The sequence below is a fragment of the Cardiocondyla obscurior genome, linkage group LG24 (assembly GCF_019399895.1).
Source record: "Cardiocondyla obscurior isolate alpha-2009 linkage group LG24, Cobs3.1, whole genome shotgun sequence".
NCBI classification, from domain to species: domain Eukaryota; kingdom Metazoa; phylum Arthropoda; class Insecta; order Hymenoptera; family Formicidae; genus Cardiocondyla; species Cardiocondyla obscurior.
The window spans coordinates 2,003,792-2,027,819 of NC_091887.1; the positions used below are offsets into that span (position 1 = coordinate 2,003,792).

The 24,028-nt window shown below is 43.2% G+C and overlaps 1 protein-coding gene and 1 long non-coding RNA gene across 2 annotated transcripts in view; one reads left to right on the top strand and one right to left on the bottom strand.

Annotated features, from left to right (window-relative positions):
- Window positions 1-10,372, top strand: part of LOC139111601 (uncharacterized) — a 134,097-nt gene extending 123,725 nt beyond the window's left edge. Inside the window, exon 4 of the long non-coding RNA XR_011547241.1 lies at window positions 10,193-10,372. This is a non-coding gene — a long non-coding RNA (uncharacterized lncRNA). The remainder of the gene's footprint in view (window positions 1-10,192) is intronic.
- Urm1 (Ubiquitin-related modifier 1) overlaps window positions 1-24,028 on the bottom strand; it is a 199,515-nt gene that overhangs the window by 168,124 nt on the left and 7,363 nt on the right. The gene's annotated exons all lie outside the window — the stretch shown is intronic.

Consider the following 24,028-nt stretch of genomic DNA (forward strand, 5'->3'; position numbering starts at 1 on the left):
TTTGCAATTTTTATATAAATGGTTTTAATTTTTTTTTTTTTTAATTTAATAATCCGACTTAATTTTTAAATTAAATAAAATTTGGTTTCTGGTTAATAATATTTTTTTTCTTAAATTAAATAAAAATGGTTTAAAATTATTTAATTTAATTGAATTGAATTGAATTTAATTGAATGCCGAAATTAATAATTAAAAATAATTTGCAAATTTCCTTAATTTAAAACGTTTATAATTATTTATTTAAGCACGATGGAGATCCCGAGTTATTTTTTTTTTTTCTCTTTTACTTAAAAAAGGTTCCTATTGTTTCTTAAGTATTCTACAAGTCTTAACGTTTCGCGCGTGTCTAATTAAATCGAGCCACGAAATACGAGCACGCTTAAATGTCCGGTTTAATAGCATCGTAGAGCGTGTAGCCTAAGCGTGGCACGTATTCGACGAGTGCGATTTCAGGTACATATCGGTGACGTAAAGTGCCGCGAGCAAACAGGGAGCAAATAGGTTAATGGGCTTTCTGAAAACGGCTGGTTACAAGGAACGTTTCTGCCAGTGGTTAGACGCTCACCATTCCTTCGTTCTCGCGCAAGCTCACCCTTCCCCGGCGTCATTCATACCTTTACCCACCCCGTTTTCTTTCAACCACCTACTTCCCTTTATTTTATTCTCGTATCCTTCCAATTATCCGCTCTTACCCGCTCCCGTGTGCATAACTATATTTGTTAATCGATCCGAAAGGAAACCTCCAGCCTATTCTCTGTTTATTCCGGGAAGTTCTACTGTTCGCTCGAGGACCGTGCCTCGTTTAACCTCGATTCGCCTATCGAGCTAGAGCATCCTGCCGATTAAACTCGTCGAACAAGCCGACCGGAGGAGGTCGAAGTTTCGGCAGTTTGCGTATATCTTCCTATAGGGGAACTAAAACGAAGGTTCTTTCTTAGCCGAACGGATGTTCGCGATTCTGTCGAAAGTACTTGAACGCACGGCTCTGTTTTCACGGTTACGAAGAAAATCCTTGTTAATATCAATTGTGCTCGTTCGAATATCGCGTTAAAATTCTGTTTCGCGGTAAAGAACGGTAAGCAATTGCGGCGGGCAAATAAACGATTACAAGAAAATAAAATAATTGCTCATTAAGAACTATTAATCATCGCGCTACTCTCGAGGGAAACAAAAACTTTAAATATAATTCTACTGTTCTGTCACAATAGTGTCTTTACAGAGGCGTAATAGAGGCGAAGAAACGCAGTTACGAAGGTAGCAATCTAGTCAATCGAGTCAATTGAGCGGACGAGCTTAACCGCGGTGGAAACACGAAGTGGTTGCCGACGGAACGAGGATGGGTGAGCGGAGGTAGGGAACAGCAGAACGAGGCAGGGCAGACGGGCCAGGAATTTATCATTTCGTAGTTGAAGTGCCGTAGTGGCGACAAGGCTGAAATTGCAGTATTTGGAAGTCGAGTGGAGGCTCGAAAGGAGAGGAATGGAGTGGAGATTGGAGGAAAGAGCGACAGGGGATAAAGGACAAGAAGGAGGCAGGCTTATGTAGAAAGCACCTGGATGTGAAAAGAGATGGGATTCGAAGAAGGGGGCGGCAGAGAGAGGAGGTGCGCCTCGGGAGTGCAACGGAAGCAAAGGAAATGCTACCGAGAGAGAAAGAGAAAGGGAGAAAGAGAGAAAGAGACGAGGATCGAATTGTTAGAGAGTACCGTGAAACGCTTGGAGAGAGAAGGATTCTACGGAAACAAGCTGCGATCGTAAGCGACGATTCTCTGGTAGCCACTCACGTCACCCCCTTTCGATGTACCTCTCTTTCGCTCTTTCCGCTTTGCTGGCAGTAGTCGCGTCCCGTTACTAGTCAGCCTGGCCCGGCGCTACTGGTTGACTACAACCACTGCCTACATGACTACCGCACTGCGACAATTTGATAGCTCGATCAGAGACTGTGAGGCATATCCTCCGGCTTTGTTCTCTACCTCCCTACCTTCCTTCGTTTTCCGCTATCCTCGATCTGTCCGATCCTACGTACCACTTCAACGAAATTGTTGCACTTTCATCATTCACCTATTACGGCGCCATTAGGCATCTCTCTTTATTTACCTATCTATCTCTATCTATCTTTTTCTCTCACTGTAGTTTCATTATACATCGACAGAAAAGTGTAAAAGAAAAACTATAAAAGGAAAAAAAAAATAAAAATAAAAAGAGAATGAGAGAAAGAGGAAAACGAAAGACTATAAATGATGTAAACGATGAATTGTTATGGCATTGAGTTATTCACGATCTATCCATGTATCGAATGCGACAGGTTGTTAGCGCAGAAAAATATGCTACGAATGACAGCACGTTTCGTGACACGTTCTAATTATCTCGTTTTCAGTTCTGAATGTTACGAATCTCTAGTGGGACATGCACATTATACAAAACTACAGGACTCAAAATAATAAATCGGAAAAAAAAAGAAAGAAAGAAAATTATTTTAAACGCCTCGGAATTTTTAATAATTAAAACCGTGGTCGCAAAAGTAATTCTAATTATTTTAACGAGAATACTTTTTAGAGCGCTTAGATGCGCGAGATATGAGGCCAGGGTAATGTTACTTCGATACGGCGCCCACTTGAGCCGAGGGGCTTAACACTCGACCGAACGGGATTAGGGAACGATAGAATTCCTTATTCACGATCGAATATATCTGCACCCGTCATCTTCCAAGGATCCCAAGTTCAAGATATGTGCGCGATATATATGCCGCCTCACGTCACGATGGGAGGAGGAGGATGGTAGGGAGGTGAAGCGTCAATAACCCGGCCGTTTCACAAAGGGACGCGACGGCAGGATGAATCGTCGAAGAGGCACGACGCCGATGCCTTTACCGAAGCAAGGCACCTCGAGGCAGTGCTCCTTCCAGACCACGCCCCGGATGCCTTTGCCTACCTCGTGTCAATGGGGACGAGGGCCTTATTAGAATCGACGGTAATTCGACGACGGGGAAGTTTGTTGATGAGGATTCTAGCTACAGGCAGTCGTTCGGAGCCGAGGAACTGCGAAAAGGGATGATAGCAAGCCTCGCACGAGAAATGGTTCGATAACATAAATGTCTATTAAAAAGATTGTAATATGTTGTTTAACACGACAGTTGACAGGTTGCAACGATGCAGACTCGGATGCGCCCGATATCGATTTAGCATATTTGTTAAACTTATTTTCCAAAAGAAACTTTGCAGAATGAAATTAACTTGGCTTCAGATGAGAAGGAAATAAAATTAATAAGGTTGCAATATTTTTCGAACACCGAGTAGACCCGCCCATCTCGCGCAATATGTGCGAAAAGTATAATTATAATATCTTTTACTCGATCGGCGTATTGTGACAAACGTATCGTAAAATAAATTATCGATTTCATATTTTTAATTAATAATACGATTAAAAAAAATCAGGCCGATCGATCGAAATGACGCATTTGCGAATTTTCTTCTTACGGTTGCAACGACTTAGTCTTAATAGCACGATTATTTTTATCTAGTCATCTATCGACCGAATCAAACGCCACGATTATGATTTCCACTTATGCGCGTCGATAAAAAAAGTATACGTTATTTAAGAAAAATTAAAATAAGAAAATGTACACGTTGGACGTGTCGAAATAGATTTACGGTCTTTTTAAATTATATTCGATTGATGGCGCTTAACAGGATTTTATTAGCGAATATTAGGAGATGCGTGGGCATCTGTAAACATGTGTATTACTATCGTGGTACATATGTAATATCGTACAATGTAGTAATATCGAACCAGACGCGATTTCTGACCATCGGCGTAACGTCGAGTACGACACGCGCTATTAAGCGTACCGAGACGCAAATCCCTTAAGCCAATTTACGTGGCTAACTCGACTCACGATCTTATCCTCCCTGTAACGGCACAGGGTAATGACGAAAAAACGCGGTAAGCACCGAAGAGCACTATCCTCCGTGCGACGAGGTCCGTGCTTTCCTTTTGTCGTTGAGAGCAACCGCGCTGTAGGTACTACTCACGGACGTTTTCGTTCCCCGAGTGACGTAACCTATTAAAGAGGGGAGGAATAAAAAAAAAAGGAGAGAGAGAGAGAGAAAAAAAAGTTGCCTCGGGCGAATCTTCGAAGCCTGTCGACCGCGGGCTCGATCATCAATCTTCATGGCAGACCGGAAGGTTTTTTTAACGCGTTCGCGCTGCGTAAAACGCTTTTCCTGGGGGCCACCGGCGTTCCGAGATCCGTCACAAGGGTAGTATCATAATTTTATTAATTATAAATCTCGAAGAAATTTGAGGTAAACTTAGCGATATGGTACGAAGTTTTCTGCTATTACATCGAAATCGCAATAATTTTGGTTACGGTTCCACGCGAAATTGTCTCGTAATATTTTCTGCCACGGCCACATTCAAATGTGAGTCATACTAAACTAATATTTGTCCTGTCTACTGTGTTTGTCGTAGGATATCTGTGGTTATATATAAATCGAATAAAGTTAAATATTTTATTAGATATTCAAAGAAAGAAAAAAAAAAAAGCTCGGCTCCCAAGTATATTCAAAATTTGCAGAATTTTACTACATTATTACGTTAAGTAGCAAATTAAGGGGCCCATTATATCTGAATCACCATTTTGCAACTTTGACCGAGGGCCAGGACACAAAGCTGATACAACCGGGGAGGACCAATATCCTCCTCCCCGTAAGTAATTAGACATCGGAAGACATGCTCCTCCAAAATTAGGAGTAGAGCCAAGAGGCGACCCAAGCGAGGAGAATAACTCTAAAATAAATATTGAACTTAACTGGAGATAAACTATTTTTATTTTTCACGACGCTTTAATTAGAAGAATTTTTTTAAATCGTATTATTAATTAAAAATATGAAATCGATAATTTATTTTACGATACGTTTGTCACAATACGCCGATCGAGTAAAAGATATTATAATTATACTTTTCGCACATATTGCGCGAGATGGGCGGGTCCACTCGGTGTTCGAAAAATATTGCAACCCTATTAATTTTGTTGGCACGATGCGGGTAGAAGATTGAGATATTTATAAAGGCAATCCCCGTGGACGCAGCATGGGGAAGAGGATATAAGCCCCGGTGGATGAGGATTAAGGGTGCGTTTAAGGGCTGTTTACGGTTTTGCGGACGCCACGATATCAGCCTCCGCGTATAAGCCGCGGTGCTGTGGAATTTCGGATCGTGGTTTATGGATAGCTTGAAATAGGAAGCCTAACGGAGGCAGGATAAACCTTCACCGCTGCTTTAGTAGATTGCATAAAAGCACACGATCGGTCTACGATTAACGACGTTAATTAGTAATGAGATGTTAACGCACAGTTCTTACAAAGAGCATCGTAATAATTCAAAGAGTAAACCTTAGCGGGTCTCGGAAATTATTTATCAAGAAAAAGAAACTATAAAATAAGCATGACAAAATTATTTTTAATTATCCTGTTTAAATTTCTCTTGGAAAGTTTTCAAATTAAATTAATATCTCGACATAAATAGAAGCTTTAAAATTCTTCTATTACGATGCAGTTAGAGATTTTTTTTTTCTTTTAGTTATGATTAAATCTTTTTTTAAGAAACGATCGTTAATTATCATTCGAACGGATCGGCGTGAACGCGGACGATTCATCGTGAATATTAAAGCCGGATGGACGACGAGTGAAAAATGCGGATAACGCGTCTGCGGTTTACTGCAACAATGAACGGCAGGCGCGCAGGGTATCACAGGAAGGAGATAAAATCGTATCGTAAAGGTAGAAAATATGCAGCTTTAATGAAGAATGAGAGGGATTAGCACCGCGCGCATCGGAATTAGTAGAAGGGCGCGGGGAGGGGGATGGAGGACAAAGTTACCTCGAGACGCGGTCTTTTAATTAAAGCGTCTTATTGTAAACGGGGGAAGACTACGCCGCAACGCAACTGCGGAGGTAGACGAGAAGAGATGCGGCTTTCTCGGTGCTCTCCTTTCTTCCATTATTATGCGATACTAAATTACCTGCCACGTGCCACCGAGTTTGAAATTCTATAACAATCGGAGGTATCACGTCGAGACACGCGTTATCGAAAGACTATGAATTTTACGAGGTAACGTATATTCGATACGGCAGCAAATGCAATTCACATCGTGACGGTTACCCGAACTAGAAAATGTAATAAGCTTGCGATTTAAAATTTCGTTGTTAATTCGCTATTAAAAAAAAAAAAAAGTTTTTAATCTGTTTTTTTTTTTGGTTTTGTACATATTATCGAACTGAGTTTTATATCCGGCGTAAACTGTAAAGAGTCGTAGTGTTAAATATCATGAAAGATAAAGAGAGAGAGCCGAGAAGCCGCAAGTGGGGGCGGCAGGCTAATCTTGAAGGACCTAAGTAAACCGCTTCTAATGGATCCTGTCACTGGGCTTCAGGTTGCCTGCGTTTTGTGTACTTCACTCCGGCGAACCGCGCAGTGACGTTAATAATGGGGGAATCTAGTGTGAAGGGGGTGACAGAGTGTTGTGATAGCCGGGGAAACAACGGAAGCTTCTGTGAGATTCTTGCGAGGCTCTCGTAAAATTAATGAGACCGTCAGACATCTATCGCAGGCACAAAAATCTAAAAATTTTCTTTTTACCTCAAACAACTTACGTTTATAACCGAGCACAAGTTCACAGCTTGAATTGTCATTCTTGCAACAATTAGGCTGCGAGATTATATTGTAGAAGCGCTGCGTGACGAACAGTAAGATGGATATGTAAATGCAGAAACAAACTGGTTGACCGACAAAAGTATAAGTGTCACTTGTTGGATAAATATTAAATTGTCTGGATTAATGGTAAATCTTTATTATAAATAGAAATAAATAAAAGGAATTAACAGAAGGAATAAATCAAACGTAAGTTGTTTAAAATAAAAAAAAATTTTTAGATTTTTGTGCCTGCAATAATAATAAATAAAACAATGATAATTAGTCATTATAATAATGTTACCACGAAGAATATTATTTCGATGCAAATTGTTGCTGTTTGTAGAATAACATACATTAATGCAAGAAAGAAAGAAAGAACGGAGAGATACAAAATTCAGGAGAAAGATAAACGGATAGTCGTTTAGAGATTGTGTTGTCAGGGAAGTTTTCGCGCAGTATAAAAAAAAAAAAAAGAAAAAAAACGGTAAACCCCTGAAAACGATTGTTTGCAAGGGACGGGGGAAGTTCTTATTACGGCAGAGCGTAATCGCATTGCGTAATTGGAAAGTATACTCGAGGCAGGAAATTCGGTGTAACATTTTATGATAACTTAATCCGCGTGCGCGGAGGGGAAGAAGCAATCGCATTATTGCAATGTAATTATATAAATTCCAATTACGCAAATTGCCGCCGAGCAAACGATTGTTCTCGCGAAGGTGGAAAATTGTTCGCCGCCTGTAAAACAGCAGACAAGATTATCGGCCCGATATAAAACCGATAACAGCATCGCGCTGATCGCGAATCCATTAACGATCGCGCTCGCGCTCGCGCGCCGAGTATCATAAATTCCATTCTCTTGAAATCATCGGGACGACAGAGTCGAGAGACGTCGGGAAAGCTTCGCGCGACATTGGTTGTAGGCGGCAGGTAACCGATTGAGAAGAGAGAGAAGAGGAGGATCTGAGAAGAAGAGGAAAGGAAAAAAAGAGAGAAAAAAAAAGCGCGCGAGAGAAGAAAGAAGCGGGACGAAGGTAGCGCGGTGAGATCTCTTGGCAATTTGTCTCATCCCTTCTTTCTTTCCCTCTTTTTCTCTTGAAACGACCCTCTTTTCTCTCTTTCTCTTTCTGCTCTAGCAGGACTATCGATCTAGCGGGTCCGTAGGGTGTGGTTGTGTTGCCCGTCGTCGCGACGCCTTCGCTCCCGTTCCATTCTTTTCCCTTTTTTTTTTTTACTAGTCAGATCGAAATGCGTTCGGCACGTGGCCCCGCACTTCGGTGCACGCGCTTCACTTTACAAAGTCGACTTGATGCTGAGCTGTTGCTCGTCCGCTGATCCCACCCTTATCCGACCATCGGCCTTGGACGATTCACGTGACTAGGACATACGATGGCCGACGAAGTCAGCAGAATATTTTGCCGCGTATACGCGCGGGATTGTGTGACATGCATCACGATCTCGAATAAAAATAAGAGCGAAGAGGAGAATAAAAATCAGAATGATAGATATATAAAACTTTTGACCAGCTGTCGAATGTTCGTTCTTGCTGAAAGTAATGCTTTTTGAATATCTGAATATAAGAGTACTCGAATATGATCTTAATACTACAGTATTATTTTCTTATATAGATATATATCTTTATACTATAGTATTAAGATCATATTCGAGTACTCTTATATTCAGATATTCAAAAAGCATTATTTTCAGCAAGAACGGACATTCGACAGCTGGTCAAAAGTCACGCTCGCAGAAACGACATTGCGGAATAAGCTCGGCGAAATGCAAATTAGAGGTAGTTAAACTGCGATCCCTCTGCTTGTGGGAGATTAAGATGATAGCAGACATCCTTATTAATACGGTACGATTAGGTCAAGCGTGGATCCGCACAGACGAACGCGAAAATTTAATAAAATATGTCGGCCGTTACACGTGTACACACGTGTATATATGAGCTTAAAGCGGAACGGAGGCTCGGTGAAAAGAGAACTTTCACAGCAGTGGGCATCGTGACAGGCATGGAATAACACACGTCCCTCGCACTGATGAATTTCGGCGGTTAAATTGTATCGGCCATAACGCTCACAAAAAGAAATTACGTAAGCTATTACGCATTCAAATTAAAATAATAAAAAAAAAAAAAAAAAAAAAAATTTAGTGTACGTGACATTTTCGTCGGGAAATAACACGTTTCGATCGCGCGCGGTATATCCTTTTATTTTTAAATGGATGAGCAACGTTCCGATTCGTTCGCCAGGAAAGAGCGGCCCCGGTCAAGCCTGTGCGGAGTTAATAAATTGTTCCGCCGGCGCCTCGCAAGAACGAGCTTACGAAATACATATCCGAAAGTTCATTTGCGTAAATGTTAAACGCGGGCTTACGGCGCGAATACAAAATAGAAATTACGTGACGCGGCGCAAACGGTAAACGAGAGTCGGCTCGCACGCGAGTACGCGGCGAGTCTAGTTTCCTCAGGATAAAATCCCAAAGGGGGATAACCTTCCGTAATAGAATATCACGCGGATAGTTGGGACAGGGCCGATCTCTTTAAAACTGAATAATATATCAGCAACGCCAGAGAACTGTTTACGACTAGTATCTCACTTGTCTCCGAGGATTTTCCTATCGCTCGAATAGTGTACACGTAATCCCGGAAAGCCGCGGCGCTCTAAAGTTTCGACGATATTAAATTTTAGCGGGGGAAACAAAAGTAATTACTCCGACGTTTGAAACTCCCGGTGCTGCAATTTAGTTTGCGCGAAAATAAATAACGTTAAACCGCGTCGAAGAAGCACAATCGAACAACACTTAACACGCAACGATATTCATTAGGATTAATAATACACGTAACGGTGGAAGAGTAAAATATCTCGCGATGTAAAATACGATTTTTCCCTTTCGCGTAATATACCCGGCTGATAAAAATTGATATATTAAATCCGATTTAAAGTTAATTGGATCGCTTCTGATGCAGCGAACTTCTTTAAGAACCGTGTTATCCGGAGAAATCCACTTCCGACGATCCTGCCGTCGATATCGCAAATTGAAACCGATCGCCGGGATCGCGCGGCGCCGTCGTTCCGATCGATATTTTCGCACGTGGTTCTATCTCGGAATATTATCCGTTCTAATTAAAGACGCAACGCCTTCCTTTCGGTCGCGACGATCACGTACGCTCGGCGTCCGTTTGCTCCCACAAGCGGCGTAACTTCGCGGGTATGTCCCCGGGGATAAATCCCGCGTTAGCCCGTGTTCTAACCCACGTATTCCCCCGCCCTATCTTTCTCCGCAAAATCGCTGTTGTTTTCCGACTTGCGCTCTCAAGCCGGAAGTGCACGCGTCGTCGAATATCGGTCGCGCACGATGCAACGCCCGGGTATCGTTCGCCGTAATCGTAAGCAGCATGTGCTTGCAATTCCGCGGAACAATGACCGCGCTTTATAGCTTTAGGTCAGCTTTCTGACGTCGTAAAAACGTCATTAAATCGTGATTTCTCCTGATTTCAGTGCAAGCCCCCTGGCAAGAGGACAAGTCGAGATCTTTGAAATACCCCCGGGGTAGCGGCCAGGATCCAAAAAGGCACGTTTAAAATCACTTCGAGCGCTCATAAATTCTAATCAGAGTGTTTCAATCGGATAAACGAGAAGAATTGAAAATTCTATCTACAATAACAAATTAGAAAGACAAATTCAATCAGAAAGAGAAACAGTTGTCCGTTGCAAAATTTTTGCTGACCATTCCAATCATTTTTTTTGACACGGGCATTAATTTTTTTTTTCTATTTTTTTTTTTTTAATTCTTTTTTTTCTTTGCTTAATTTAATTCGTCAGCAACAGTTTTGCTTTTAATGCTCGCAGCGGTAAATTAAAAAGTCGAAAACGCTTTGACAGCCGGAAACTAGCAAAAGAGGATTAACCACGGTGGCGAATACAACAACGGGCAGCGGTGACGGCGACGGCGTCGGCGTCGGCAACTTTTTTCCGATATAAATATGTATGCGAGCGGCACAAGCCCCGTCCCGTAATCCGCGGTGCCGCTAATGAAGAAAGATCGATGACAGAAACGGAAGAAAAACAAAATGTCACCGGCACAAAGGGTGATTCGTTTCATTTTCACAGGTGGGAGAGAGAGAAAGAGAGAGAATGATCGGACGTTTCGTAACTCGCTGGCAATTTGCAGGCGTTTTGTCGCCGCGACGACGACGGAAGTGATCTGCGCCGCCCTCGACGCCGCCGCTGCCGGGATATCGCGATCTCCCGGTGGGGTAAAACAGCGTGAGAAGGGTGAAAAGGGGCCAGGATGGGAATTAGGGGGCGCGCCGGACGGCCAGCTGGAGGTAGGAAAAATCGAAGAAACGAAGGGTCAAATGCCACGTGATGGATAGCCCGCCGTAGGAGGTCCAAGCGTATGAAATTGATCAGCCAGCCAGAATCATTCGATTCTACTTCCTACCCGTCCTTTCCCTTGCCCCTAATGTTGTTCATCCCCCTCCCCCCTCGCCCGTTCGCCCCGCGGTCCTCCACCTTTGCTCTCGCCCTTTTCCTCGCCCGTTCTTCGTTCGCGCTTGTCGAAACTCTCGCTCCTCCACCCTTTGTTTCTTTCGTACCATTCATTTTCCTTCCGCGTCGTACGACGTCGATAACTCTGATTCTGCCGAATCGCCCACCTCCGCCTCGGCGGTGTTTTATTTTCGCGTACCCGACCAATGGCCGTGGTCCACGGCCGATTGCCGATGGCAATGCTCTCGAGGAAATTCATGTAGCATATAAGAAAAATTACGATTCCTCCCGCTTCTCCGCCGAACGGCTGCTTAACGAGGGAGAGAGATGACGGAAAATATCGCGGCTTCTACACGGTTTTCCTTGGACTTGGCAAAAAAAAAAAAATAAAAATAAAAAAATAAATAAAGAAAGAAAAAAAAGGGACAAACTCGTTCTTTATGCAACCTGTTCAGAATCCACGGCTCGCCTGGTTACGCGCGAGAGAATAAATCTTACATTTTAATTCGAGAACACCCTCCCCCCCTTCCCGAAGTCGATTTAAATCAGGAATAAAATTCATACGGAATTTTCCGAGTAATTTCCTGGCGTGGACCGGAAAGCTAGTCTCGAGCACAGACTCGATTTATAAGTGCGAATAAACTTTCGCGAGATTATAACGCCGTCTGCCGATAATAATCTGGTGGTACCAAGCGAAATCAATTTCACGTTTCGAAGCGTCCACGAGCTTCTGTTCCAAGTTGTGGCAAATGCTCGAACGATCGCGGAAATGGGGACACCCTGTACACAACGAGGCGATAACAGTTCGCGAGAGTTACAGAGAGAGCGAAGTTAGTAAGCTCCGACCAGGGAACACAGAAGTTGATATACAGGGTGTCTCAGCCCATGTGTAAAATCCTATACAGATAGGTAGGTCTTAGGGAGATAAATAAAAAAAGTTCTTTAACGTTTTGAAAAATTCTCAATACTTATTAAAAAAAAAATTAATTTGTCTAGCGCAAGAGGACAAGGAAGCTATAGGTGAGTGAGCGCGATAGGCGACGGCGCCAATCGCCTGTCGCGCTCACTTGCCCGCAGCTTCCTTGTCGCTCTTGCGCTAGACAAATTAATTTTTTTCTCAATAACAATTGAGAATTTTATAAAATGTTACAGAACTTTTTTATTTATCTCCCTAAGACCTACCTATCTGTATAGGATTTTACACATGGGCTGAGACACCCTGTATAAGATAGAGTTAAATAGACGAAGAGCAAGAGAGAGAAAGATAGAGAAAGAGTACTCGACGCAAAAGGTGCGAAGGAGAGAAAAAGGAGGAAAAGAGAGCACATTGACGAATGAAACGAGAAATAAAGGGTCTGGATGAAAGCGTAGACGCAGCGAGAAAACCTAGCGAGGAAGGCATAGCGAGATCGCGGGTCGTCCGATAGTAATAAATACCTATCAATGCCTGAGAGAATTACGACAAAGTTGCCTTTCTTCGAGACTCGCTAATAAAGGAGTATCGATTTCAGAAGATACGTTCTCTTAAACATCCGTTCGCATCTCGCCGCGCACCCCGTCGAGACGTTCCGCGACTTATACGTAAAACACATTCAAAGATAATACGATTCGCGAGCTACTTCTCGCTCGTAGAGACGATAAAGAACCAAGTAACATGTCGTATTAAACTCGCGTTAAGACGAGATTCAAAAGAAACTGCAGGTAAAGGTGGGACAAATAAAAAGTGTTTTTATGTTGTCGAAACGCAGGATGCGTAACCTGCCCTCTCTCCTCTCTCCGCCTTCCACCCCGCGTAATAAAACTCACTCCAAAGATACATTCCTTAGAGGAAGGAAAGAAAAAAAAAAAAGAGACACAGGAAGCTTCGAAAGTTTGGCCAAGAAAGTTCGCAAAAGCACACTGCCGCCATCAAACGACCTTCGTCCTGCACACAGCTTCGAATTTCATTTTGGAACGTTGAATCTTATTAAGAAGTAAAGTCGTTTCGGGGAAAGTTGGCGAATATTGTGGACGGGGTTTCCTTATAAATCCGCGGCTCAGCGCGATATTTCTCGTTGCCTTCGAAAGCCTGCCTCGAAAACTCCAATTTCGGATGGAAGTGATTACAAGGATATTGTCACCCGGAAAGCTCTTACGGAGAGAAGTACTTACGTTACTCCCTTGCTTAAGTAAACGCTTTACGATTCGTAATAAGTGTCTGCTTGTTCACGACGACGCAGCGATTAATAACGATCAAACCGGGAATAACTCTCCCGCTGCGCGCTCTGTTCGTCGCGCTTTGTATCCTCAACAAGATTTTTTTTTTCAATGCAATGTCCGCTAGAGATTATATTGCAAAAAGAGTCTCGCGCATAAAAATCGCTTATCAAAAAAACCCTTCAATGACTCGCGAGAGATTTTATTAACTCTCAACGCGATGGCTTTAAATATTCCTTTAAACGATCGTTTCTTGAGCTGGTAGTTTTAATAAACTTTACAACTTAAAAAAAAGAAGAAATTAAACGCGTGAAATAAATGAATTTTGATACGCGCGCTACAACGCGCGTCGGAAAATTTGTGGCGCAATATGTCTGTGACGCGTGAGTAATTTGGTTGGCAAATTGAAAATGCGCACGAAAATACGTATAATATCGCCGACGATTTACGCGAGGGACCGAAATTTACGTACGACGCACTGCTCGATAATTGAGAAGGTATGAAGCGGTGGTTGAGTGGAGGCGAAGGAGTTTCTTTTTTTTTTTCTTTTTTTTTTCCTCTCTCGGCTCTTCCGTGAGACGTTGCGAAGAATCGCGAACGGGAGACGGAAGTTTTTCAAAGTCACTTTATTCCGCAGAGACAAAGGTCGGTCTCCTCTGAGAATAATGGATAATCGAGGAGGTCCTTGATTCTCTATTACGGCGAAATAAAGGACCGACTCGTCCTGAGGCAGGCTTGAATATCGACTTTTCTTCTTACCTATGACTTTTCTTGTCTAGAGGAAGGTACGTGATCTTTCTTACAACGGATATTTCTCAAAATCTGACTGCTGTTCGTGCAATCTAACGCCGGGATCGACGTGCGCATAAATTTCTGTAATCCGCTCGTGTTATCCTTCCGCGAGGTGAATCCCGCGCGATGAATAACTACTTTCACCCCCCCCCTCCCCTCCCCCTCTGCCCTTCCAGAACGCGGGAATATTTATGGGGCATCCGCTACTAAATAAATCTTCAGCTATACGTTCAAATCCAGATAATGTTTCGCATCAATGTGTACGTATTATGAACGTGATAAACAATGCAAAATGAATTCTGAATCTAATCAAATGCATCTGCCGCGTTAAATTGCGTTCGCGCGTCTACATCATGCGCGACAAAATTTTATCAGCCGAACTGTCCTCCGTCGAAGAGAGAGAGAGTAAAAAAAAAAAAAAGAATTCAATTTTTCCGACACTGCTGACGAAACTGGATTCGTCAGGAGAGAGGTCGATCTTATTGAAGCGCCACGTGATAAGGGTTTTCCAAAATCACGGAGTCGGAGTACGCGATAACGGTGTGCGCGCGAAGGGAGGGGAGGGAGGGGAAGACTTCTACTTCGTCGAGGAGAGCAGTCGACGGTCGAGAGCCGTGGCGGTCGTCGAAGGATAAATGGGGCCGCCGTATCCTGCGATGCGGGAGATTTCCCTCAGGTTTTCCAGGGTATACGAGAGACGTCTGACGTACGTGTCGCGGCGACGCGGCCGCGCGAGAATACGAGTTCGCGAGAGCGCGTTTCCTCCCTCGTGAGTAGAGTCCCACGTGAGTGCCGTGCGACGCTCGTCCCCGTTTATACGGGCTATCAGTCCAAGACGCGATACCTAATGCGGTCATTTCCGGGAAAGCCGCAGCGCAACGAAGAGCAACATGCGACAATGAGGACTGCGGCGGGGAACGACCCGCTTGGGATGGAGTCTGGCGATTATTCCGCGCCGCTTTCGCGAGCGCTCTCGCGTGACAAGGGCCCTCTCTTTCGCTCGTGCGGGTAGCAGGAGACCGCGTCATATCCGTAATCCCTCTTAAGTGCATCGGGCAGTTTTCCCGTTTTTTTAGACGCTTGATCGTGTCGGAGAACGGACATGCGGTAAGAAAAACGGTGGGCTGATAAATAAATTTCCCGGCGGCAGATGGGTAAAAATCCGGCGGGCACTTTCCATAAACTCGGGTTCCGTTTCACTTTTCCTTAACACGTCCGCGAGGGTGAACGCCTCGGGAACGAAGCCATTTTACGTGGTGTAGTAGGTTGGGGGAGAGAAGGGGGAGGGTCTCCACTCAATTTACAGCTCGCGGGGGACAGATTTCTGCTTTAAAACAATATCTTCAAGATACCCGCCGCGAAACTAGATGCCACCTGCGTCGGAGGAACAGGCAGGGCAAAGGGAGGTGAAAGAAGAAAACGTGTTATATTCTCAATATGCACGAAAACGACCGAGGGTGAACGCACCGAAGCGAGATGACTGAGTAACAGGAAGGGCGGGGGGAGGTGGCCTAAGATACCTCGACTGTCCCCGGGGACATGTTAACACAGAAGACGCTCAACGTTCTGTCAATCGATGACGATGAGACTCGGGCTGTGCGATTTTTTTCGTGTAACGAAATGCGCTCCGACGGCCGTTCATATCTGTTCATAATACGCCTGGATGCAGCACCGACCGAGTTAATTTTGCGCGGACGCTTTTGTTCCCCATTCCTGCATAATGCCACGTAGGCTGTACATTATGAGGTAGCTCTGACACAGCGATAATAGAGCGCAAATAAAGCAGAGATATTTTATACGAAATTCTAGAAAGAACGCGGCGCAAAGTCTTTACAATAACATCAAATTATTGTTTTATATATGCACGCAACTCAAAACATAAATAAATGCTTCTCGCGGGTGAAAGGCAAATAAATTTGGTATAAATTATAATACGTCGCGGGACATCTATTGCGATTATTGCTGCGATAACAGGATTTTCAATTAGCACGGGCAGATAATTATTCGTGTTAACGGAATGAAAATATTCTAACTATTCAGAGAAACGCCGCTTCCGTCGAGGTCTTTCCAAAGCAGTAATACCGCAGAGATTCGATCGATGTTCCCCTGGGAGATACAGACTATGAAGAATGACTACCATTAATCGAAGAAAAAGGTGGTGGTTTCCGAGCTTAACGTATCTGCGAGAATAGACGATAGGACACGAGTGAAATATGAATATCATGGTCAGGAGGGTAGAAGAATTTCTTACGTATACAAAAAGAATTTATTCAAGGGTCGCGTCTCTAGTAAAAATAACCTGACTCTGTTTGTGACGTACAGCAGAATTTTCTTTTTTTTTTTTTTTCTATGTTTTCTTCTCAATGTACAGTGGATTAAATATAATTGCGTAAAGCGATGAAAAATTGTACGATCGAAAATAGTGAAAGATGTTACGTATTACACTAATTCGCGATGCAACCCTCGGAATAATCCTAACTCCTCCATTTCGCGAGAGCGCCGACCTGGCGTGCCACGAAACTATACGTGCAAGCGATATGCAAATATAATAAATAAAATCTCTGGCGTTGAGCAGAATACAAAATCGCGTGACACCGGGATAATGGAGCAGCGAGGGTAGGACAGGAACGAAATATGGGTATCGCGGCCATGGGGGTAGGAAGACACGCGCGCGGGCGCGATGGCAGAAGTTGCTCGAGCAAACTGTCGCGGCGTGCTAGAACGTCGGGCGTATAAATCCGCCTGCTTCTCCTTCGTCGAGGCGTAACTGCGCTACAAGGCACCCGGAGGCGACATTAAAGGAGCACCGTAAGCCACGGAGACATTTCGGTATTTAAATGCCGACGTAGTCCACGGTACGCGGACAGGATAAATGAAATCGGGGGCGAGAAACGGAGAAAGAGAGAGAAGGTGAAGGGTAAAATTGAAGAAGCGGGCCAAAGCTACGACGGCGACGACACGCGAAACTGGTAAGGATGCACGAAATGTATAAAGGGTTGGGGGGATAGACGTCGTGGCGCGAGTGGCCGACGAGGACGGGCCCCGAAATTCAGGGGTAAAGAACCACTCTCCGTGCCGTGGTGCAGCGGTAATTTAGACGACACAACGGAACTCGCAGAGACAATTGCCGGCAGTGTAAAGGAGTAAAGCCCCCGACAGTACCACCCTCGTCGCGCTCCCAATCTCCTCGCCTCCTTGCCGCGCGACCTCCCCTCGTCATTCTACGGTGTCGTCTTCTCTACACTCTCTCTCCGGTGCGCTGGAGTACCGACGGCGCTTAAATCCAAGACGAACGGTCTCGGAACGCATTTCTGCACGCTACACGTGACAACCCCTTTATTCGCGCCTTATTTGCAAACCAATTTCACGTGCAACGTCGCGTAGCGCGGAAGTTATGTCGCAGATATGCATCACGGCGCGACTCGTGCCGCCGCCGGCAACCGTCTGGCCAAAGTGACGTATCGCCCCATGCGAGTCGCGAGAATACGGCGGCGTCAACCACAATACGATCGTCCGAAGATGTTCTCGAGTTCTCGCGTAAACAAAATGTTTTTTTTTTTTTTACTTGTACTCTTAAATCAAATTTAACATCTATAATCGACTATAGTCGAGATCAAAATAATAATCGTGTCGCAGCTTGCTTGAAATCGACGAGGATTACTTTCGGCTCTTCGTTAGAAGTTTTGAGAATTTATCTTGAAAGAGATTATCGCTGCTGACCGCCGGCGGATTCGACGGCTTTGCGATTTAAAGAAATTTCGAATATTTTTACAAAGCCACGGCCCGAAAAAAAAAAAACTGTACCTAACGGAGACGGAGGAAATACTATTTCGAAAAAAACTATGCATACACTGGATAGCGGATCAAAATGTGACATGTCAATTTAGCGGCCGGCTGAAACGCGTCGCGAAGGGCGCGGATGAATCACGACTCGCGATGTGCGACCGCGGATATCCACAATATTCGCAGATTGAAAGCAAACAGGTAATATTTGCGGACGCTCCGATAAAGCGCGCGTGTTTACGAATTTTTACACGGCAGTGAGTAAACAACGGCGCTTCCACGAGGTCGGGCTACACCTCGAGCCACCCTGCCGGTGATGACATTTTCGTATCGGTTTCCTGGTATTTTCCATTCGGTCTCTCTGTTTTATTCCCGCACGATATATCCGACCGCCGGTGTAAAATCCTATACAGATAGGTAGGTCTTAGGGAGATAAATAAAAAAGTTCTTTAACGTTTTGAAAAATTTTCAATACTTATTGAAAAAAAAATTAATTTGTCTAGCGCAAGAGGACAAGGAAGCTATAGGTGAGTGAGCGCGATAGGCGACGGCGCCAATCGCCTGTCGCGCTCACTTGCCCGCAGCTTCCTCGTCACTCTTGCGCTAGACAAATTAATTTTTTTCTCAATAACAATTGAGAATTTTACAAAATGTTAAAGAAATTTTTTATTTATTTCCCTAAGACCTACCTATCTGTATAGGATTTTACACATGGGCTGAGACACCCTGTATACATGTACTTGAACTCATGTGTGGATACATGTGAGAAGGTTGTTACATGCATTTGCTGATAGATATGTAAAACGGACATGTATATGGATGTACATTTTCATGATGTGTATAAAATTGCATATGTCAGCCGAAACATGCATAAATAAATACGTAACAATTGCTCTCGATCGCGACGCGATAATAAATTGAATGAGATGGAATTGAAACATGTCATTTAAAATATTCGGAACATTTAATCAGTTTTTTTTTTTTTTCGAGAATGAACACGTATATCCGCAACAGGTTGAGATTGTCACTGTCGTAACAAAATTCTAGCGTATGTGCGCATATATCAAGAAAGTTTCATATTTGTTTGATAACTCGTTGAAGTAAGTTTGACAATACGGCCATGTGCTCAAAATTGTAATAACGAAATCTAAGCTAAAAACTTCTCAGATTCGAAAGTTTATTAAATTTTTATTTTACTTCCACGTATGTCTTTTGTCTGAAAACGTTGAGAATTGAATGAACTCTGATCTCGGGGCGTTTTGAGAAAATCACACGCGAATGGGATTAATTCAAGTCCTCGAGGAAACTTTTAGGAGAAAATATAGAAATTAAGTTCAAAGCGGAATTAAACGTAATGATTTTAGCAATCTGTGAAACTTAATATCAAAGTTGTTACGCTTCGGAATTGTCAGTCTGCGAATTCTATCTCGATAAAGAGGACGAAAATTTTTTTTGCGCGCGATAATAAATTCTCAATCTTTATTTCCGCGACTTTCTGCCGTATTGGCGGTAACTTTGTCATTTCGGGATCAGCGTGAGTACTCTGAAAGGCAGTCGGTATCAATTAACGTGGGATTTGTTCGTGAGCAACGAAGCAATTTGCGAAGCGTAGGAGCGCGATCGGTCACGGAGCAAAAAGGGAAATCAAGGGAACGAGAGTCGAGATCTTCGTGACGACGATAGCCGTGAGGGTGGCGGCGACGGAGTTGCATCTAAGCGACTTCATTTCCGTATTTTCCGGGAAATCTTATGACCTCTGAGAGAAACGCCTCGTGCCACTCGACTTGGCGACAATAAGCAATTACGTGACTCTTGTCGAGACGGTATTATTTACTTGCCGGAGCTTGTCGCACTTTCGCGTTCTCGAGTCCCTGAGAGAACGATTTCCTAATTTTTACACGGTGTCGATGTGTACATATGCGTATAAAAAACGTGCACATAAATAAATGCGTTTATAGAAACAACCTGTTCGTTATTTTTTAATTGAGCGAATGACGATTTCGAATCAGCTGCCTGTTCGTTAAACACATTTTTCTTTAGTAGTTCATGCTCGCCGGGCGTAAGCATCGCGAAAATCACTTTCGTTTCTAACACCTACGTTCGCGGATCGCGCATTAACTGTTGCCGAACACCGTTTGCGTAAACCCCGCGTCTGAATTTTCCGACAATAGCGTTGCATATACGTGCGTCAGGCAAGAATGCCGAATGCACGATCGCGAAGCTCGTGATAATCATCGTTATCTCAAACTCGTACGCGCCAATGCTGTTTTGTCCGATGAAAACCGAGGATCGGGCAAAAACCGGTGGGTGGGGTTCGGTGTGGGTGGGTCGAGGCCAAAGGGGAAAGAGGAGTGAAAGCGACCGCGCGAGGAGAGGTTGCATAAAGAGAGATGTAGAGTGTTGTCCCCCTGGTTACCAGAAACAGCGGGATGCGCGTAGTCAGACGTATGAGGAAGCCATTGTGCGCGAACATTTTGCCCCTGTCACGGACGCGAGACAATAGCCGCCGTTAACGCGTCCCGTAACCGTTTCATTGTTTGTCGACAATGCTTGAAAATACGCGGAGACACGCCGTGCCGCATGCGGGTTATCCTTGGCCCGTCGATTCGCGGTTTCCTCTTATTCGCGCTTTCTCCGCGGGTAGGATAAAGAGAGAAAAAAAAAAAAAAGAATAACAAAGAGGAAGAGAAAAAAAAAAACAAACGCGTAGCATTCTTCAGAAAATTGTCGTCGCTTTTGGTCACTCGGAAATCGTCTCATCCGACGATGCCCTTATCCGCTTCTCCCCATTCTTTTTGCGGGTCCAACGAACGGAAAGAGACGAGACCATCGAGTTCATTCAACGAACATTATCGGCCTTTCCGCTACTCCCGAAAAATGTACATCGCAGCTACTGTCGTAACGAAACGAAAAGTCTCTTTTTTTTTTTTTTTTTTTCTCGTTACAGGGACTCCCTGTATAATGCAAATAAATCGACGACGTACCTTATCGCAGCTGTTGCGCAAAATAAATAAGATATCCTAATCACGGATCGTTTCTTGATTAGTAAATAATTTTTTGTGAATTTTAAAAATAATTAATTTGCATTTAAGTAAAGGAAAAAAAAAAAGAAAAAAAACAGATTACCGTTTGCCGAATCAGTAAGCTAAGAATAGCGAAAATAAAAATGTTTAACTAAATGAAAAATAGGGAACTATACCGCGTTGCTTTTATTTCACACTATTATAACCCTCGTAACTTCTGCCAAGTCTGTAATAAGCATCAACAGCAATGCCGAATGATACCAAGCCAATGGCAATTACTTTCCTCGGTCGCATTATAACGCGCCTTGATAAATAGCCGGTCGTTTCCGCGGTATTTTACATACGAAGCCAACTAAGGTGCGATGTTTCCCAGATCCATTGCGCAACTTTTATCGCCGACGCGAATATTAGATCCGTTCCTGTATACCTTCTCTTGCCTCCATAAAAGCAATAACATACAATTCACCGAGTTAACAGTTTGGCTCCGCGTAAAGATAAGCGAGTGCCAAGCTGGCACGATTCGCGCCTACATCCTTCAAGTGTTCATCGAAAACATCGTTCAACACGAGTATTTATGCGCGCATCGACCGCCGCAAGAACGAAACGTCTAAAAACAGGAATGCCCGTTCCTGCGAGATAACTCGTGAAAGAAATAAAATTCGTGGAATCGACTGTCGCGCACCGAAGAAAGAGCCGCTGCGACTAAAATGTCAAATTTGACGCGTTGAAAAAGATGACGGCAGGAAACGAAGAATACCAGACGCAAGAGGAAAGAAACGTACGCGGCGAAGGGGCAGACCGGGTCACCCAGCACAAAGAACGATGATGAATCGCGGCTTGATGATTGTAAGAAATTACATCGCACGAGTCCGAAACTAGGGACTCTGATAAAGACTCGAATGCACCATACCTATCGACCTTAACGTATCGATGAACTCGATGAACACTTTGAAAAGAAAAAAAAAAAAAAATAATAATAAAAAGAGCACGCAACTACCTCGCGTACAATCTTTGCCTTCCGGCGTTAAGTATGATATTTTTTCATGCAATGTTTAATGATAATTTTCTGTATCGGACACATTGAAATTAATACCGAGTTACATTGCTCTATGTACGACTGAAAGAGGTGAGAAGTGATGGCAGATATAAAGGGATAGATAAAGGGTGGCTGGGTTTTGTCTGTTCATTTGGCGAGTAACGAAGTTACTATTGATTCCGCAAGCTCGTCAAGAAAAGTAAAGTGTAATTTTTCGAAGACAAATATTACCTGTGCTGATTTATTTTTAATGTAAAATTACCGAAGATTTTTAAAGAACGAGATATTATTTAAAAAAATAAGATATTATTTTTAAAAATAAGATATTATTTTTAAGAAACTATTCCGTCATGTCGAATTATCTATTGGTGAGAAAGAGAAAATAGCAGGGTAACCAATTATGATTGAAAAACGAACGCTTAATAAATAATACCGGCGTTATAGAATAATATAACCCACCCAAAGTATGTGATTAATAAATTTATATTAAATTCGTTTAACAGTCATTTTCTTTTTTTAACGTGAAATTTAACTGTTTCAGAACGACTGGTCGATAAAAACTTTTCAACAAAATAATGTCTCAGGCTATGATTGTCCAAACGCAATTCTTGTCTATACGATAAGAAATCAAGAATTGTGTGGGGACATCAGCGCTCGAGGTGCAGATCAACAAAATGTGCGCAAAAGAAGATGCTTTTTTTGTACATTATAATGATACATATTATGTAAAAATTGTTATAAAATAAAATGTAATCAACACAATAATCAAACAACAAATAATTATAAAATGACCAACAAATAATTATAAATGATAATTATAAAATAATTATAAAACGACCTATCCTACGGTCTCTCAATCGTCAATCCGTTCAGTGAGAGCTCGCGAGAGTTAGATTCGGTGAACGGGAACCGTGGTGTCGACGGGAGTTCGTCGGGTTTTTTTCGGAAGTGTCGTTAAAGTAACTGAGCTAAGTTATTTTCGGGAGTGCCGTATATGCGCCTGGTGATGCACCGGTGTGCGTGCGTATTCTTATAATGGGAACCGTCTACTACACTTCGCAGTTAATGCACAGACGCACTTTTGCTCGCCTCACATCTTCTTACTTTCACGAAGACGTTGCGCATCGCTCACCTCGCTTATCTCCTCCTTATCTCCCCTTCGTGCCTACAAATCACTCGGCGCATTCGAATACGTCACGTTTCGCCGAAGTTATCTCATGGGAATGCATAACTTTCTAGAACATTTGCGAACGCACGAAACTTGTTTCATACGGTCGATTATCTCGCGCGGATGAAAAGCAAAAGAGATGCCAGTAAGATCGCATCGCCGATGTACAATTTACTTTTTAAATACATTGCTATCGCGTCGAGAGATTTAAGGCGAGGGAGAAGTAAGTCCGCGACTTGTACAATTTTATTTTATTTAACTGACTCTGCGAGTTATGATGTTTGATTCTCTAAAACTTGTTGAGTTCTGACTCTTCTATTATTATAGAAGTATTGTTTTACGAGTTTAAGTGTTTCATTTTATTACATCTATAGTTTTAATTTTATTATGCGTCGGGACATTACACCACCGTGCATGAAAGGGAAAGAGAATAACTTCGGTCGAAGAATAGGTTCTGATTCTGTTCCTGCTGAAAACGGAGGTATCGATAATAACTATGCGCCTACTGGCGGACGTCGGGGCACGATATGTATGAACACGTACGAATAAGTGTACGTGACGGTGGTTGGCACAGATACACTGGATACATTATGCATCGCGGATTTTACCCCGTATAATGCACTTGTTACCTATGCATATAACGGTCGTGGCAGGATGAAGTGTCGAGGGGTAGAAAAAGAATGGGGAGAAGGGGGAGTGCCATAGCGGACAGATTACTTTTTCGAGAAAAATAACCCACCCCGCGAGTCGGCTGCCCCCGTGTGTTTTATTCGCGCCTAAGTAAAAACGGAATGCGTCGATAGTATTCGAGATCGCTCAAGCTTTACGCGAGATTAATAATAAGA